The following is a 12744-nucleotide window of genomic DNA, read 5'->3' as shown; positions in this document are numbered from 1 at the left end:
CTTTGATCGTTCCCTGGATGACCAGTAGTAGTTTCCGATGCACATCTGCAGGCATTCTGTAATCTGTGGACTAACACAGTGTTGATGAAACACAGAAATTGCACTGGGATTGAATACAACAGTAACCATTCGCATGTTCCACCACGGGAGTAATGCCTCAAATAGTCTACGCTTTGATCGTTCCCTGGAAGACCAGTAGTAGTTTCCGATGCACATCTCGAGGCATTCTGTAATCTGTTGACCTTCAAAGTGTTGATGAAACACAGAAATTGCATCGGGATTGAATACAACAGTCACCATGCGCATTTTGCTCCACGGGAGTAAAGTCCCAAACAGTCTACGCTTTGATCGTTCCCTGGAAGACCAGTAGTAGTTTCCGATGCACATCTAGTGGTATTCTGTAATCTGTGGACTATCAGAGTGTTGATGAAACACAGAAATTGCATCGGGATTGAATACAACAGTCACCATGCGCACTTCCCTCCATGGGAGTAATGTCTCAAACAGTCTACGCTTTGATCGTTCCCTGGAAGACCAGTAGTAGTTTCCGATGCACATCTGGTATGATTCTGTAATCTGTGGACTATCAGAGTGTTGATGAAACACAGAAATTGCATCGGGATTGAATACAACAGTCACCATCCGCACTTTCCGCCATGGGAGTAATGTTAGAAGCAGTCCTCGCTTTAATCGTTATCTGGCATACCAGTAGTAGTTTCCGTTGCACATCTGGTGGCATTCTGTAACCTGTGAGCTATCAGAGTGTTGATGAAACACAGAAATTGCATCGGGATTGAATACAACAGTCACCATGCGCACTTTCCTCCAAGGGAGTAATGTCTCAAACAGTCTACGCTTTTGATCGTTCCCTGGAAGACCAGTAGTAGTTTCTCATGCACATCTGGAAGCATTCTGTAATCTGTGGACTTTCAGAGTGTTGATTAAACACAGAAATTGCATCGGGATTGAATTCAACAGTCACCATGCACACTTTCCTCCAAGGTAGTAATGTCTCTAACAGTCTACGTTTTGTTCGTTCCCCCGAAGGCCAGTAGTAGTTACCGATGCAAATCTGGAGACATTCTGTAACCTGTGGACTATCAAAGTGTTGATGAAACACAGAAATTGCATCGGGATTCAATACAATATTCACCATGTGCACCTTCCTCCATGGGAGTAATGTCTCAAACAGTCTACGCTTTGATCGTTCCCTGGAACACCAGTGGTAGTTTCCGATGCACATCTGGAGGCATTCTGTAATCTGTGGACTAACAGAGTGTTGATGAAACACAGAAATTGCACTGGGATTGAATACAACAGTCACCATCCGCTCTTTCCCCCACGGGAGTAATGCCTCAAACAGTCTACGCTTTGATCGTTCCCTGGAAGACCAGTAGTAGTTTCCGATGCACATCTAGTGGTATTCTGTAATCTGTGGACTATAAGAGTGTTGATGAAACACAGAAATTGCATCGGGATTGAATACAACAGTCACCATGCGCACTTCCCTCCATGGGAGTAATGTCTCAAACAGTCTACGCTTTGATCGTTCCCTGGAAGACCAGTAGTAGTTTTCGATGCACATCTGGTATGATTCTGTAATCTGTGGACTATCAGAGTGTTGATGAAACACAGAAATTGCATCGGGATTGAATACAACAGTCACCATCCGCACTTTCCGCCATGGGAGTAATGTCAGAAGCATTCCTCGCTTTAATCGTTATCTGGAATACCAGTAGTAGTTTCCGTTGCACATCTGGTGGCATTCTGTAACCTGTGAGCTATCAGAGTGTTGATGAAACACAGAAATTGCATCGGGATTGAATACAACAGTCACCATGCGCACTTTCCTCCATGGGAGTAATGTCTCAAACAGTCTACGCTTTTGATCGTTCCCTGGAAGACCAGTAGTAGTTTCTCATGCACATCTGGAAGCATTCTGTAATCTGTGGACTTTCAGAGTGTTGATGAAACACAGAAATTGCATCGGGATTGAATACAACAGTCACCATGCACACTTTCCTCCAAGGGAGTAATGTCTCTAACAGTCTACGCTTTGTTCGTTCCCCCGAAGGCCAGTAGTAGTTACCGATGCACATCTGGAGGCATTCTGTAATCTGTGGACTATCAGAGTGTTGATGAAACACAGAAATTGCATCGGGATTCAATACAATAGTCACCATGTGCACCTTCCTCCATGGGAGTAATGTCTCAATCAGTCTACGCTTTGATCGTTCCCTGGAACACCAGTGGTAGTTTCCGATGCACATCTGGAGGCATTCTGTAATCTGTGAACTATCAGAGTGTTGATGAAACTTAGAAATTGCATCTGGATTGAATACAACAGTCACCATCCGCACATTCCTTCATGGGAGTAATGTCTGAAACAGTCTACACTTTGATTGTACCCTGGCAGACCAGTAGTAGTTTCCGATGCCCATCTGGAGGCATTCTGTAATCTGTGACCTTCAAAGTGTTGAAGAAACACAGAAATTGCATCGGGAGTGAATACAACAGTCACAAGCCGCACTTCCCTCCATGGGAGTAATGTCTGAAACAGTCTACGCTTTGATCGGTCCCAGGAAGACCAGTAGTAGTTTCCGATGCACATCTGGGGACAATCTGTAATCTGTGGACTATCAGAGTGTTGATGAATCACAGAAATTGCATCGGGATTGAATACAACAGTCACCATCCACACTTTCCTCCATGGGAGTAACGTCTTAACCAGTCTACCCTTTGATCGTTCCCTGGAAGACCAGTAGTAGTTTCTGATGTATATCTGGAGGCATTCTGTAATCTGTGGACCTTCAAAGTGTTGATAAAACACAGAAATTGCATCGGGATTCAATACAACAGTCACCATGCACACTTTCCTCCATGGGAATAATGTCTCAAACAGTCTAAGCTTTGATCGTTCCCAGGAAGACCAGTAGTAGTTTCCGATGCACTTCTGGAGGCAATCAGTAATCTGTGGACTATCAGAGTGTTGATGAAACACAGAAATTGTATCGGCATTGAATACAACAGTCACCATGCACACTTTCCTCCAAGGGAGTAATGTCTCTAACAGTCTACGCTTTGATCGTTCCCTGGAAGACCAGTAGTAGTTACCGATGCACATCTGGAGGCATTCTGTAATCTGTGGACTATCAGAGTGTTGATGAAACACAGAAATTGCATCGGGATTCAATACAATAGTCACCATGTGCACCTTCCTCCATGGGAGTAATGTCTAATTCAGTCTACGCTTTGATCGTTCCCTGGAACACCAGTAGTGGTTTCCGATGCATATCTGTAGGCATTCTGTAATCTGTGGACTATCAGAGTGTTGTTGAAACACTGAAATTGCATCGGGATTGAATACAACAGTCACAATGTGCACTTTCCTCCATGGGAGTAATGTCTCAAACAGTCTACGCGTTTGATCGTTCCCTGGAAGACCAGTAGTAGTTTCCGATGCACAACTGGAGGCATTCTGTAATCTGTGGACTATCAGAGTGTTGTTGAAACACTGAAATTGCATCGGGATTGAATACAATAGTCACCATGCGCACTTTCCTAAACGGGAGTGTGTGTCAAACAGTCTACGCTTTGATTGTTCCCTGGAAGACCAGTAGTAGTTTCCGATTCACATCTGGAGGCATTCTGTAATCTGTGGACTATCAGAGTGTTGATGAAACACAGAAATTGCATCGGGATTGAATACTACAGGCACCATGCGTACATTTCTCCATGGGAGTAATGGCTCAAACTGTCATCGCTAAGATCGTTCCCTGTTACACCAGTAGTAGTTTCCGATGCACATCTGGAGGCATTCTGCAAACTGTGGACTATCAGAGTGTTGATGAAACACAGAAACTACATCGGGATTGAATACAACAGTCCCCATGTGCACTTTCCTCCAAGGGAGTAATGTCTCTAACAGTCTACGCTTTGTTCGTTCCCCCGAAGGCCAGTAGCAGTTACCGATGCACATCTGGAGGCATTCTGTAATCTGTGGACTATCGGAGTGTTGATGAAAAACAGAAATTGCATCGGGATTCAATACAATAGTTACCATGTGCACCTTCCTCCATGGAAGTAATGTCTCAAACAGTCTACGCTTTGATCGTTCCCTGGAACACCAGTGGTAGTTTCCGATGCACATCTGGAGGCATTCTGTAATCTGTGAACTATCAGAGTGTTGATGAAACACTAAAATTGCATCGGGATTGAATACAACAGTCACCATGCGCACTTTCCTCCATGGGAGTAATGTCTCAAACAGTCTACGCTTTTGATCGTTCCCTGGAATACCAGTAGTAGTTTCCGATGCACAACTGGAAGCATTCTGTAATATGTGGACTATCAGAGTGTTGATGAAACACAGAAATTACATCAGGATTGAATACTACAGTCACCATGACCATTTTCCTACATGGGAGTAATGTCTCAAACAGTCTACGCTTTGATCGTTCTCTGGAAGACCAGTAGTAGTTTCCGATGCACATCTTGAGGTATTCTGTAATCTGAGGTCTATCCGGGTGTTGATAAAAGACAGAAATAGCACCGGGATTGAATACAACAGGCACCAAGCGTACATTTCTCCATGGGAGTAATGTCTCAAACTGTCATCGCTTTGATCGTTCCCTGAAGACCATTAGTAGTTTCCGATGCACATGTGGAGGCATTCAGTAATCTGTGGACTATCAGAGTGTTGTTGAAACACAGAAATTGCATCAGGATTGAATACAACAGTAACCATGCGCACTTTCCTCCATGGGAGTTATATCTCAGTCTACGCTTTGATCGTTCCCTGGAACACCAATAGTAGTTTCCAATGAACATCTTGAGGAATTCTGTAATCTGTGGACCTTCAAAGTGTTGATGAAACACAGAAATTACCACGGGATTGAATACAACAGTCACCATGCGCACTTTCCTTAATGGGAGTAATTTCTCAAACAGTCTACGCTTTGATCGTTCCCTGGAAGAACAGTAGTAGTTTCCGATGCACATCTCTAGGCCTTCTGTAAGCTGTGGACTATCAGAGTGTTGATGAAACACAAAAAATTGCTTCGGGATTGAATACAACAGTCACCATCCGCACATTCCTCCATTGGAGTAACGTCTGAAACAGTCTGCCCTTTGATCGTTCCCTGGAAGACCAGTAGTAGTTTCCGATGCACATCTGGAGGCATTCTGTAACCTGTGGACTATCAGAGAGTTGATGAACACAGAAATTGCATCGGGATTGAATACAACAGTCACCATGCGCACTTCCCTCCATGGGAGTAATGTCTCAAACAGTCTACGCTTTGATCGTTCCCTGGAAGACCAGTAGTAGTTTCCGATGCACATCTTTAGGTACTCTGTAATCTGTGGTCTATCCGGGTGTTGATAAGAGACAGAAATTGCATCGGGATTGAATAGAACAGGCACCATGCGTACATTTCTCCATGTTAGTAATTTCTCAAACTGTCATCGCCTTGATCGTTCCCTGAAGACCAGTAGTAGTTTCCGATGCACATCTGGAGGCATTCTGCAATCTGTGGACTATCAGAGAGTTGATGAACATAGAAATTGCATCGGAATTGAATACAACAGGCGCCATGCGTACATTTCTCCATGTTAGTAATGTCTCAAACTGTCATCGCCTTGATCGTTCCCTGAAGACCAGTAGTAGTTTCCGATGCACATCTGGAGGTATTCTGTAATCTGTGGTCTATCCTTTTGTTGATAAAAGACAGAAAATGCATCGGGATTGAATACAACAGTCACCATGCGCACTTTCCTCCATGGGAGTAATGTCTCAAACAGTCTAATCTCTGATCGTTCCCTGGAAGACCAGTAGCAGTTTCGATTCACATTTGGAGGCATTCTGTAATCTGTGGTTCTTCAATGTATTGATGAAACACATAATCTGCATCGGGATTGAATACAACAATCACCATGGGCACTTTCCTCCATGGGAGTAATGTCTCTCAACAGTCTACTTTTTTATCGTTCCCTGGAAGACCAGTAGTAGTTTCTGATGCACATCTGGAGGCATTCTGTAATCTGTGGAATATCAGAGTGTTGTTGAAACACAGAACTTGCATCAGGATTGAATACAACAGTAACCATGCACACTTCCCTGAATGGGAGTTGTATCTCAGTCTACGCTATGATCGTTCGCTGGAACACCAATAGTAGATTCCAGTGAACATCTTGAGGCATTCTGTAATCTGTGGACCTTCAAAGTGTTGATGAAACACAGAAATTGCATCGGGAGTGAATACAACTGTCACAATCCGCACTTTCCTCAATGGGAGTAATGTCTGGTACAGTCTACGCTTTGATCGTACCCAGGAAGACCAGTAGTAGTTTCCGATGCACATCTGGAGACAATCTGTATTCTGTGGACTATCAGAGTGTTGGTGAAACACAGAAATTGCATCGGGATTGAATACAACAGTCACCATCCGCAATTTCCTCCAAGGGAGTAACGTCTGAAACAGTCTACGCTTTGATCGATCCCTGGAAGACCAGTAGTAGTTTCCTATGCACATCTGGTGGCATTCTGTATTCTGTGGACTGTCAGAGTGTTCATGAAACACAGAAATTGCATCGGGATTGAATACAACAGGCACCATGCTCACTTTCCTCCACAGGATTAATGTCTCAAACAGTCTACGCTTTGATCGTTCCCTGGAAGACCAGTAGTAGTTTCCGATGCACATCTGGTGGCATTCTGTTACCTGTGGACTATCAGAGTGTTGATGAAACACAGAAATTGCATCGGAATTGAATACAACAGTCACCATCCACACTTTCCGCCATGGGAGTAATGTCTGAAACAGTCCTTGCTTTAATCGTTTCCTGGAAGACCAGTAGTAGTTTCCGATGCACATCTGGTGGCATTCTGTAATCTGTGGTCTATCAGAGTTTTGATGAAATACAGAAATTGCATCGGGATTGAGTACAACAGTCACCATGTGTACTTTCCTCCAAGGGAGTAATGTCTCAAATAGTTTACGCTTTGATGGTTCCCTGGAAGACCAGTAGTAGTTTCCGATGCACATTTGGTTTCATTCTGTAATATGTGGACTGTCAGAGTGTTGATGAAACACAGAAATTGCATCGGGATTGAATACAATAGTCACCTTGCGCACTTTCCTAAACGGTAGTAGTGTGTCAAACAGTCTACGCTTTGATCATTCCCTGGAAGACCAGTAGTAGTTTCCGATGCACATCTGGTATGATTCTGTAATCTGCGCACTATCAGAGTGTTGATGAAACACAAAAATTGCATCGGGATTGAATACAACAGTCATCATCCGCAATTTCCGCCATGGGAGTAATGTCTGAAACAGTCCTCGCTTTAATCGTTCCCTGGAAGACCAGTAGTAGTTTCCGATGCACATCTGGTGGCATTCTGTAACCTGTGAGCTATCAGAGTGTTGATGAAACACAGATATTGCATCGGGATTGAATACAACAGTCACCATGCGCACTTTCCTCCACGGGAGTAACGTCTCAAACAGTCTACGTTTTGATCATTCCCTGGAAGACCAGTAGTAGTTCCCGATGTACATCTGGTGGGATTCTGTAATATGTGGACTATCAGATTGATGATGAAACACAGAAATTGCATCGGGATTGAATACAACAGTCACCATCCGCACTTTCCTCCATGGGAGGAATGTCTCAAACGGTCTACGCGTTGATCGGTCCCAGGGAGACCAGTAGTAGTTTTCGATGCACATCTGGAGGTATTCGGTAATCTGTGGTCTATCCGGGCGTTGATAAAAGACAGAAATTGCATCGGGATTGAATACAACAGGCACCATGCGTACATTCCTCCATGGGAGTAATGTCTCAAACTGTCATCGCTGTGATCGTTCCCTGGAAGACCAGTAGTAGTTTCCGATGCACATATGGTGGCATTCTGTAATCTGTGGACTATCAAGTGTTGATGAAACACAGAAATTGCATCGGGATTGAATACAACAGTAACAATCTGCACTTTTCTCCATGGGAATAATGTCTAAAACAGTCTACGCTTTGATCGTTCCCTGGAAGACCAGTAGTAGTTTCCGATGCACATCTGGAAACAATCTGTATTCTGTGGACTATCAGAGTGTTGATGAAACTCAGAAATTGCATCGGGATTGAATACAACAGTCACCATCCGCAATTTCATCCATGGAGTAACGTCTGAATCAGTCTACGCTTTGATCCTTCCCAGGAAGACCAGTAGTAGTTTCCGATGCACATCTGGTGGCATTCTGTAACCTGTGGGCTATCAGATTGTTGATGAAGCACAGAAATGGCATCGGGTTTGAATACAACAGACACGATGCGCACTTTCCTCCATGGGAGTAATGTCTCAAACAGTCTACGATTTGATCGTTCCCTGGAAGACCAGTAGTAGTTTCCGATGCACATCTTAGGGCATTCTGTTATCTGGGGACTATCAGAGTGTTGATGAAACACAGAAATTGCATCATGATTGAATACAACAGTCACCATCCACACTTCCCGCCATGGGAGTAATATCTGAAACAGTCCTCGCTTTAATCGTTTCCTGGAAGACCAGTAGTAGTTTCCGATGCACATCTGGTGGCATTCTGTAGTCTGTGGGCTATCAGAGTGTTGATGAACCACAGAAATTGCGTCGGGATTGAATACAACAGTTACCATGCGCACTTTCCTCCAAGGGGGTAATGTCTCAAACAGTTTACGCTTTGATCGTTCCCTGGAAGACCAGTAGTAGTTTCCGATGCACATCTGGTTTCATTCTGTAATATGTGGGCTGTCAGAGTGTTGATGAAACACAGAAATTGCATCGGGATTGAATACAATAGTCACCATGCGAACTTTCCTAAACGGGAGTAGTGTGTCAAACAGTCTACGCTTTGATCATTCTCTGGAAGACTAGTAGTAGTTCCCGATGTACATCTGGTGGCATTCTGTAATCTGTGGAATATCAGAGTGTTGATGAAACACAGAAATTCCATCTGGGCTGAATACAACAGTCACCATCCGCACATTCCTCCATGGGAGTAACGTCTGAAACAGTCTACCCTTTGATCGTTCACTGGAAGACCAGTAGTAGTTTCCGATGCACATCTGGAGGCATTCTGTAATCTGTGGACCTTCAAAGTGTTGATGAAACACAGAAATTGCATCGGGATTGAATACAACAGTCACCATGCACACTTTCCTTCATGGGAGTAATGTCTCAAACAGTCTACGCTTTGATAGTTCACTGGAAGACCAGTAGTAGTTTCCGATGCACATCCGGTGGCATTCTGTAATCTGTGGACTATCAGAATGTTGTTGAAACACTGAAATTGCATCGGGATTGAATGCAACAGTCACCATGCGCACTTTCCTACATAGTAGTAATGTGTCAAACAGTCTACGCTTTGATCGTTCCTGGAAGACCAGTAGTAGTTTCCGATGCACATCTGGAGGTATTCGGTAATCTGTGGTCTATCCGGGTGTTGATAAAAGACAGAAATTGCATCGGGATTGAATACAACAGGCACCATGCGTACATTTCTCCATGGGAGAAATGTCACAAACTGTCATCGCTTTGATCGTTCCCTGGAAGACCAGTAGTAGTTTCCGATGCACAGATGGTGGCATTCTGTAATCTGTGGACTATCAAGTGTTGATGAAACACAGAAATTGCATCGAGATTGAATACAACAGTCACCATCCACACTTTCCGCCATGGGAGTAATGTCTGAAACAGTCCTCGCTTTAATCGTTTCAAGGAAGACCAGTAGTAGTTTCCGACGCACATCTGGTGGCATTCTGTAATCTGTGGGCTATCAGAGTGTTGATGAAACACAGAAATTGCATCGGGATTGAATACAACAGTCACTATCCGCAATTTCCGCCATGGGAGTAATGTCTGAAACAGTCCTCGCTTTAATCGTTCCCTGGAAGACCAGTAGTTGTTTCCGATGAACATCTGGTGGCATTCTGTAACCCGTGAGCTATCAGAGTGTTGATGAAACACAGAAATTACATCGGGATTGAATACAACTGTCACCATGCGCACTTTCCTCCACGGGAGTAATGTCTCAAATACTCTACGCTTTGATCGTTCCCTGGAAGACCAGTAGTAGTTCCCCATGTACATCTGGTGGCATTCTGTATTCTGTGGACTATCAGAGTGTTGATGAAACATAGAAATTGCATCGGGATTGAATACAACATTCACCATGCGCGCTTTAGTACATGGGAGTAATGGCTCGAACAGTCTATGCTTCGATCGTGCCCAGGAAGACCAGTAGTAGTTTCCGATGCAAATCTGGAGAAAATCTGTAATCTGTGGACTATCACAGTGTTGATGAAACACAGAAATTGCATTGGGATTGAATACAACAGTCACCATCCGCACTTTCCAAAACGGGAGTAATGCCTCAAAAAGTCAACGCTTTGATCGTTCTGTGGAAGACCAGTAGTAGTTTCCGATGCACATCTGGAGCCATTCTGTTATCTGCTGACCTTCAAAGTGTTGATGAAATACAGAAATTGCTTCGGGATTGAATACAACAGTTACCATCCACACTTTCCTCCGCGGGAGTAATGTCTCAAACGGTCTACGACTTGATCGTTCCCTGAAGACCAGTAGTAGTTTCCGATGCACATCTGGTGGCATTCTGTATTCTGTGGACTATCAGAGTGTTGATGAAACACAGAAATTGCATCGGGATTGAATACAACAGACACCATGCTCACTTTCTTCCACAGGATTAATGTCTCAAACAGTCTACGCTTTGATCGTTCCCTGGAAGACCAGTAGTAGATTCCGATGCACATCTGGTGGCATTCTGATATCTGTGGACTATCAGAGTGTTGATGAAACACAGAAATTGCATCGGGATTGAATACAACAGTCACCATCCACACTTTCCGCCATGGGAGTAATGTCTGAAACAGTCCTCGCTTTAATCGTTTCCTGGAAGACCAGTAGTAGTTTCCGACGCACATCTGGTGGCATTCTGTAATCTGTGGGCTATCAGAGTGTTGATGAAACATAGAAATTGCATCGGGATTGAATACAACAGTCACCATGCGCACTTTCCTCCAAGGGAGTAATGTCTCAAACAGTTTACGCTTTGATCGTTCCCTGGGAGACCAGTAGTAGTTTCCGATGCACATCTGGTTTCATTCTGTAATATGTGGTCTGTCAGAGTGTTGATGAAACACAGAAATTGCATCGGGATTGAATACAATAGTCACCATCCGCACATTCCTCCATGGTAGTAACGTCTGAAACAGTCTACCCTTTGATCGTTCCCTGGAAGACCAGTAGTAGTTTCCGATGAACATCTGGAGGCATTCTGTAATCTGTGGACCTTCAAAGTGTTGATGAAACACAGAAATTGCATCGGGATTGAATACAACGTTCACCATGCACACTTTCCTCCATGGGAATAATGTCTCAAACAGTCTAAGCTTTGTTCGTTCCCAGGAAGACCAGTAGTAGTTTTCGAAGCACTTCTGGAGGCAATCTGTTATCTGTGGACTATCAGAGTGTTGATCAAACACAGAAATTGCATCGGGATTGAATACAACAGTCACCATGCACACTTTCCTCCATGGGAGTAATGTGTCTAACAGTCTACGATTTGATCGTTCCCTTTAAAGCCAGTAGTAGTTTCCGATGCACATCTGGAGGCATTCTGTAATCTGTGGACCATCAGAGTGTTGATGAAACACAGAAATTGAATCGGGATTCAATACAACAGTCACCATGTGCACCTTCCTCCATGGGAGTAATGTCTCAAACAGTCTACGCTTTGATAGTTCACTGGAAGACCAGTAGTAGTTTCCGATGCACATCCGGTGGCATTCTGTAATCTGTGGACTATCAGAATGTTGTTGAAACACTGAAATTGCATCGGGATTGAATACAACAGTCACCATGCGCACTTTTCTCCATGGCAGTTATGTCTCAAACAGTCTACATTTTGATCGTCCCCTGGAAGACCAGTAGTAGTTTCCGATGCACATCTGGAGGCATTCTGTAATCTGTGGACTATGAGAGTGTTATTGAAACACAGAAATTGCATCGGGATTGAATACAACAGTCACCATGCGCACTTTCCTACATAGTAGTAATGTCTCAAACAGTCTACGCTTTGATCGTTCCCTGGAAGACCAGTAGTAGTTTCCGATGCACATCTGGAGGTATTCGGTAATCTGTGGTCTATCCGGGTGTTGATAAAAGACAGAAATTGCATCGGGATTGAATACAACAGGCACCATGCGTACATTTCTCCATGGGAGAAATGTCTCAAACTGTCATCGCTTTGATCGTTCCCTGAAAGACCAGTAGTAGTTTCTGATGCACATACGGTGGCATTCTGTAATCTGTGGACTATCAAGTGTTGATGAAACACAGAAATTGCATCGAGATTGAATACAACAGTCACAATCCGCACTTTTCTCCATGGGCATAATGTCTAAAACAGTCTACGCTTTGATCGTTCCCTGGAAGACCAGTAGTAGTTTCCGATGCACATCTGGTGGCATTCTGTATTCTGTGGACTATCAGAGTGTTGATGAAACACAGAAATTGCATCGGGATTGAATACAACAGTCACCATGCGCACTCTCCTCCACGGGAGTAATGTCTCAAACAGTTTACGCTTTGATCGTTCCCTGGAAGACCAGTAGTAGTTTCCGATGCACATCTGGTGGCATTCTGTAATCTGTGGACTATCAGAGTGTTGATGAAACACAGAAATTGCATCG

Source organism: Schistocerca gregaria, unplaced genomic scaffold (genome assembly GCF_023897955.1).
Source record: "Schistocerca gregaria isolate iqSchGreg1 unplaced genomic scaffold, iqSchGreg1.2 ptg000350l, whole genome shotgun sequence".
Classification (NCBI taxonomy): domain Eukaryota; kingdom Metazoa; phylum Arthropoda; class Insecta; order Orthoptera; family Acrididae; genus Schistocerca; species Schistocerca gregaria.
The sequence above is the reverse complement of the archived record's forward strand: the minus strand, read 5'-3'. Positions refer to the sequence as shown.